This window comes from Lipotes vexillifer, unplaced genomic scaffold (genome assembly GCF_000442215.2).
Source record: "Lipotes vexillifer unplaced genomic scaffold, Lipotes_vexillifer_v1.1 scaffold252, whole genome shotgun sequence".
Lineage (NCBI taxonomy): Eukaryota > Metazoa > Chordata > Mammalia > Artiodactyla > Lipotidae > Lipotes > Lipotes vexillifer.
This window is the reverse complement of record NW_006773367.1, coordinates 1,615,726-1,622,593: the sequence shown is the minus strand read 5'-3', so window position 1 is coordinate 1,622,593 and position 6,868 is coordinate 1,615,726. Positions and strand designations below refer to the sequence as shown.

Genomic DNA, 6,868 nt, shown 5'->3' with positions numbered 1-6,868 from the left:
TTTGCGGTACGCGGGCCTCTCACGGTTGTGGCCTCTCCCGTTACGGAGCACAGGCTCCGGACGCGCAGGCCCAGCGGCCATGGCTCACGGGTCCAGCCGTGCATGTAGGATCTTCCCGGACCGGGGCACGAACCCGCGTCCCCTGCATCGGCAGGCGGACTCTCATCCACTGCGCCATCAGGGAAGCCCAAGTAATCAATTTTTAAAAAAGCAACACACTTTTAAAGGAGTGTTTCCTCACATCTTTGGCCTTTTAAAGTTAATGCTTCTTTTTAAGAAAAGTAGCTGGGATACTCTTCCAATTACATTCTGGGGGTGGGCAAAGTGACAAGGCAATCTCTTACCCGCTTTAAGCAAACAGCCTTCTGGGGCTCAGACGGTGGTGGGTTCCAGATGCACGATGGCTATCATACAACAGAGGCAATGTTCCCTTGAGCAGAGCTATTCATAGATGTGTGCCTTGCTTGAGAACTGTTTCCGGAGTTGGTGTTTTCCCTAAAAGGAGTCTAGCCCCAAGAGAAATACATACACCGCTCCGTGGCCACATGCACACACAACACAGTCCAGAAGCCAGGAGCATTCGCTCACTCTGTGAAGTGCTTCAAGGAGTGAGAACGCGCAAGACTGGTAATATTCCAACTCAGACAACTTTGCACATTCAATTCCATGGTACTTTTTCACCCAAGGAATGTATGTTCTATTCAGTAATGGTGCTTCTGTGGAGAAATAACTGAGAGGAGAAAAAAATACAAGGCTTTTCTCTGCAATGGAAAAATGGAAAAGTAGGGCCAACTGGCCGTCTCAGGCTCAAGGGCTGGAAAAGGTTAGGGGCCTATGATGACATCGATAGAGAGAGAAGATTACAAATGCAGGGAGATGGATGATTGCTTCAGGAAGGCCTTTCAAAGGCCTGACAACTTCTCTGGAAGAAGGACCCCAGCAGTGTCCTCTGAAGGTAGGGCTGTTCAGTCTATGTGTGTGGAGAACAGTTCAAAGAAGACAAAACACTTAAGTGCAATCTTTCAGAGGGCGAGGAATAGTAGTAAAATGGTGATAAAATGCTACTTCGGGATCTGACAAGCAGCACAGCTGTTTGATGGCAAGAAGAAGATTCTGGCTAAACCAAAAGCTGTGAGTTCACTCTGCCTGCTGTTCCTCCATACAGAGAATCTGGCCCCAACATACTCATGTGATCCAGGAATTTGCCCGGTACCCAGATTCTACGGTTGCCTCAAAGAGAGCCCATAGTGAACACTGATCTTCAACTAGACTCCATGACACTGTGATTCTACAGGGGCACCTTGAAGCAAATATATATACCTCAGAGAGGGTTACAAGATAAGTCTTGCCTAAGTCTGAACCCCAGGCTCTGACAGCCATCCCAGGATGAGGCCCTTTTATTTCTGTCTCTGACTTCCCAGCTCTAAGTGACTTGGGGACATCATATATTCTTCTGTACCTGCGCTGTAAAGAATGTAGCATACGCACACCTTTTCACTCCTGTCTCAATCACTACAGAGTGATATTGTCAAAACTAACCAAATAATCACAGTCAAGGGCTTCCAGAGTCCCAGAAGAACATCGCCTTATGAATACCTGTTTCTATTTCAAGAAAGAAAAATGAAAGAACCAGAATACATTTGAAGGGGAAAGCCCTTCTCTATAAGACAGGAGGAAAATAAAGTCAGGTAATTTTCTTAAGAAGAAAAATAGAAACAGAAAACAGAGTGGAGAAATAAACACAAAGAAAGCAACAAAGGGGAAGCACTGAGGGGGCCTGAGCCCCCTCCTGTGGACCTGTGGACCTTGCTACTCACAACGTATCCTATTTGCTCATTGCTCCAGCAATGGCAGGGGTGCCAGTAAACAAAGGATTAAAATTTTACAGGAAAAAAAGAAGGTATGAGCTGCTTTCTATCATTCACACCCACCTGTGTGTAAAAACAGAAAAGAGTTATAGAGGAAAACAGGGAAAGAAGTGCTCCTTCAAGATACTTTTTAAAACAATCCATGCAGAAAGAAGAATTTATTAAAGTCTGGGAAACAAACAACAACAATAACAAAGAACTTAAACCCACACATAGACCCCAAAATCCACAGCACATCAGAGAGAGCAGAGGAGCTGGCAACCCTGGTGAACGGAAAGGTACACTTATTTCTGGCTCAAAATCAGTTTCCCCAAGGAAACAATCCCTATGGTTGCATCCTGCCTTGAAATCAAGGGGTCACAGCCCCTGAAATTTACAAGAGGATTGTCGAGATGTACAGCAGGTTTTTGGTTTAGGGGAGCCAAAACTTCAAGTAGAAGCTAACAAAGAACAAGTAATGAAAAATTCCCCAAACTGTGAAACCTTGCTACTTAAGATAATGACAAAAAACGTCCTTCCCCAACAGAAAGGAGCACAATTAGAAGGCTGAAAACAACAGGCCCTTTGTACAAGCATGTTATGTTTTGCTTATTCTATTACACACTGGCTGAGAGAGAAGAATAAACGGGGCAATACCCTGTCTAACCCCAGGAGGAGGAGGTGGAAGGAGAGAGCTCGTTACATTCATTCTTGGGCATGTATGTGCACACCGGCTTATTCGCAAATTGAGGCACTTAAGAAAATTGGGCATGCAATAGTCAGCAACTCTTACAAGCATTCTGAAGCATTTTATTGCACAATCCAATCTCTTAAGAACAAGTCATGTGTAATTGAGAGCTTTATAGTTTTGCTCCACTGGGAAGTGCACTGAAGATATTTCAGTAAATGATAAGTATTTCTCTATGTTCTTTACCTATCAGTCCTATTTTTGTTCAGTCTTTAAAAACCTTAAAAATTAGGCTGAGCAAACATATAAATAATGCCTCCCTCCTTGTGACCTGTTGTGTTAAAAAAAAAAGCTTGCAAGAAATCAACCAGCAGCCACTGGGGAGAGTTGCCAGTCTGGGTGCCAAGTGCTCTGATGCCCCCTCAATGGAGAATTCTGCTCAAGCACAGTAGATGCTAAGCCAAGTCAGGCTCCAGTCAGTCAGTCACAAGATGCTATGGCACCACTGGTCCCCAGAAAGCCAAGAAACGATTTGACCTCTCTGACAACTCTCTCCATATGCACAGGACTGCGTGGAACCATCAATCTCTGCTCAACCTCTGCCCTTTCTTAGTGGCTCTCCCTCACTCTCCTCAAATGGGTGTACGGGTGGCTCAGGTGACCCAGGTCCTGCAGGACCATGGCATTTCCTGGTGCCCAAAATGAGTCTAAGGAAAGCCATTCTAAAAGCTCATTGCCCTCTAGTCATGCTGGCCTTCTTTCTGCCCCTCCAGCCCATTACAACGGTTCCCTTGGGGCCTTTGGACTTGAACTTCCCTCAGCCTGAGTTGCTTTCCCACCAGATTACCATGAGAGTGGCTCCTTCCTGTTCTTCAGTCTCACTGCAAAAGTCGCTCTTTAAAGAAGCCTTTGCCTCTTCACCCTAACGATGCTACTGGTCCCCAGTTACTCTGTCACTTAATGTGGCTATGTTTTCTTCATAGCACACATCTTAATTGTTTGTTTTCATGTATACTATTTTCTCCCCTGACTGGAATGTAAGTCCTGTAATGACAGAGATTTCATCAACCTTGTTCACCCTTGTAGACTCAGCATCTTAAATCCTACCTGGCACACAGTATGCGCTTAATAGAACTTTAAGAATGAATAAATGAATAAATAAACAAACAAATGAACTGATGAACGAGACAATCTGGTACAGAACCAGAGGGAAAAGGATCAAAGCAGAATTGGTCACCTGTCATCAACCACACTGCTGCCTTTTTTTTTTTGTCCCCAGTTTTACAAGAAGAACTGGGGTGAAACTACACGTGAATGGTAGAGTGGGGAAGCACAACCATAGAGGACATGGCTTTTTTATTCAATGCTCTATACATAAAACCACTCTGAAATGATTTGCAGAAGATTCTTCCAATTCAAATAGAGGAGGAAAAAAAACAAGAACATATTTCGATGTCAGCAAGGTAGTTCTGCCAACCTAATTACACCCCGTGACATGTAATTGTGAACCGCTGAAAGACAAATGGTGGAGCAAAGCACTTATTACAAACATACACAGAGGTAAGACTGAGGTGTTAATTTTGAGACAACTGTCATAAATCTGATTCCAGGATATTATTCCATTAACATTATTATTATTATAACAAAGAGTGTAAGGAGGATGACGAACTCCTTTCATGAATTTCGCAATACCTAGGAAATTAGGCTTACTAGTCAATGCCTGGCTGAGACATTTGAGAAAATAAGAGGACACAATGAAAATGACAGAATGCTAATTACACCAACATGAAGAGAGTTGTTCTATACATTACAGACTCATTTAAAATGCATTCTTATCTTTGTTTAGATACCATATTACTCAATCCAAGAAATGTACACTCCACAGCTCCTCATATGGCAGATTCAGCCTTTATAGAAGGCAAAAGTAAAATGAAACAAAAACAGAAAGCCCACATTTACAAAATGAGAAAAGGATGGGAATGGAACTGTGAATAGTGCCTTAGAGGCAAACTAGTCATTTTTCTTAAAATCAGAATAGAATGAAAGTATCTCTCCCCTGGAGGGGTTGATAAGTAACAGTTCCTAGTATATTAAAAGGTGACAAAAATCATGAAGTGCAGTACTGATAAATGTTCTACTTACTGCTATGTTTGAAAAACACTCTAAATTCTAAACAGTTGTTGTTTTATTATTTACTTTGTTATAAATTGATTTGTCATTATCATACATTCAAATTGTACAAATGTTTTTTTCTTGCTTTACTGGAATATCAGAATCAGGCTCAAAAACAGACTCAGAGCGGAGAGTTTTAAGGTTATGATATGTAATATGTAAAATACAGTGAAATCATTATGGATATTATCCCAAAAGTTTTTAAAACTTTTATTAATAATTCACCCATTTTAGTTCATGTGGGACTGCTTAATGTCATCTACTAAAAAAGAATACTAAGTTTATGTAAAATGTTATTCATTATGATTAAGACCTAGTCACTAAAGAAATCCAGAGGTATGGAATTTATGATCTTACATACATGTTTATAAAATGTGGACTCAGGAAAGAAGCATTTAATTTACCAAGGAATCCATTACAACTAATAGGACAATGGCAAATTTCAGTGTAGATGTCTTTTTTTTTTTAATAGATCTTTATTGGAGTATAACTGCTTCACAATACTGTGTTAGTTTCTGTTGTACACCAAAGTGAATCAGCCATATGCATACACATGTCCCCATACCCCCTCCCTCTTGAGCCTCCCTCCCACCCTCCCTATCCCACTCCTCTAGGTGGTTACAGAGCACCGAGCTGATCTCCCTGTGCTATGCTGCTGCTTCCCACTAGCTAACTATTTTACATTCGGTAGTGTATATATGTCGACGCTACTCTCACTTCGCCCCAGCTTTCCCCTCCCCAGCCCGTGTCCTCAAGTCCATTCTCTATGTCTACGTCTTTATTCCTGCCCTGCCACTAGGTTCATCAGTACCATTTTTTTGTTTTTCTTTTAAGATTCCATATATATGTGTTAGCATACGGTATTTGTTTTTCTCTTAGACGTCTTCTTGAGTGGCTCCTACTAGACTTGGGGTTTCTCTACTCCTCTTTAGGGTACAGAATTGACCTACAAGACTGTCATTTTTGTTTCAGTTTGCTTTATAGAGCCCCAAGAAAAGACTTGACCATAAGTAAGGCAACAGGGCCCCAGGAGCCAGCTGAGTCATAAACCTCACTCAGTTGCATGTGGCTCAAGGTGTGGGGATCCCGAGAGAGTCAAGCCAAGCAAGTGGAATCAATTTAGGTCAGAGTTAGGAAAAACAGTGCCTCCGTACCCCCAACTGGCAGTGGAAGATACCACAATCCCCCCTCCACTGTTCAAATACAGAGAGAGGTAACTAAGCCCAGGAAAACATCTAGACCAGGGCAGACTATTTCTACAGTCTAAAAAGAAGGAAAAAAATGGTATTTGACAACCAACCACAAATTTTTTAATGTACGGTTCTCCTGTTTTTAAGCATAAAAGCAGTCTTGTTCCTGCTAAGTTATTATCACCATCACAGTTTTTGACATTTGTGCCCAGTACCATTTGGCCGTAGGGTACTTAGGCTTACTACGTTAAAAAAAACAGATTTAGGCATGTTTAAGTCAATTTAAATATCTCAAAAAGAAGCAAACACACAGCTTGGGCACACAAACTTAAAAAGAAAAGCTTTATAGATTGGCCCACAGGTCAACAAATTCTGGTTTTGGCAGACTGATACCAGAAAGGAGCTATAGAAAATAAATAAGTTTCTCTGTATGAAAAATACTATGCCTCTGGTTCCCTCAGGTCAGAACATGGAACTGTTAGCAAACATGCCCTGAAAAACTGCAACTCTCATAAAGTGCTAAAAACTCCCAAGTAAACACGGTCCCTCAAAACGGTGTACAAGTCAGAAACATTTAACGAACGACCCTTCCTTTGCCAGTAATTCCACTCAAATTAGGTCCAGCAGTCTCTTCAAGGGGACCAAAGAAGACCCCTTGTTAAGACAAATTCTATATATAGACAGCCAAGACAATTACATGAGGCACATAACCAAATATATATAATGATCCTAGCTTTTACATTCCCATTATCTTCATGAATATAGGATAAACAGTCTAAATGACCTTCTCAGACCTCCTCAAGGATTAAAACTACCAGCCAGCTTTTAAAAAGTATACGTATATAGTAAAGATCAAAAGCAAATGTTCTGGTCAGTTCTTTTCTACTCATGGGTTTCACTAAGAATGTGTGCAGCCTTCAGGGAAAACACCACAAATGACAGCTGTTCAAAAGCATAGAAATTAATTGGCA

The 6,868-nt window shown here is 41.5% G+C and overlaps 1 protein-coding gene across 2 annotated transcripts in view; it reads right to left on the bottom strand.

Moving 5' to 3' along the window:
- The window catches only part of AOPEP (aminopeptidase O (putative)), a 318,679-nt gene that overhangs the window by 259,859 nt on the left and 51,952 nt on the right, over positions 1 to 6,868 (bottom strand). The window lies entirely within an intron of this gene.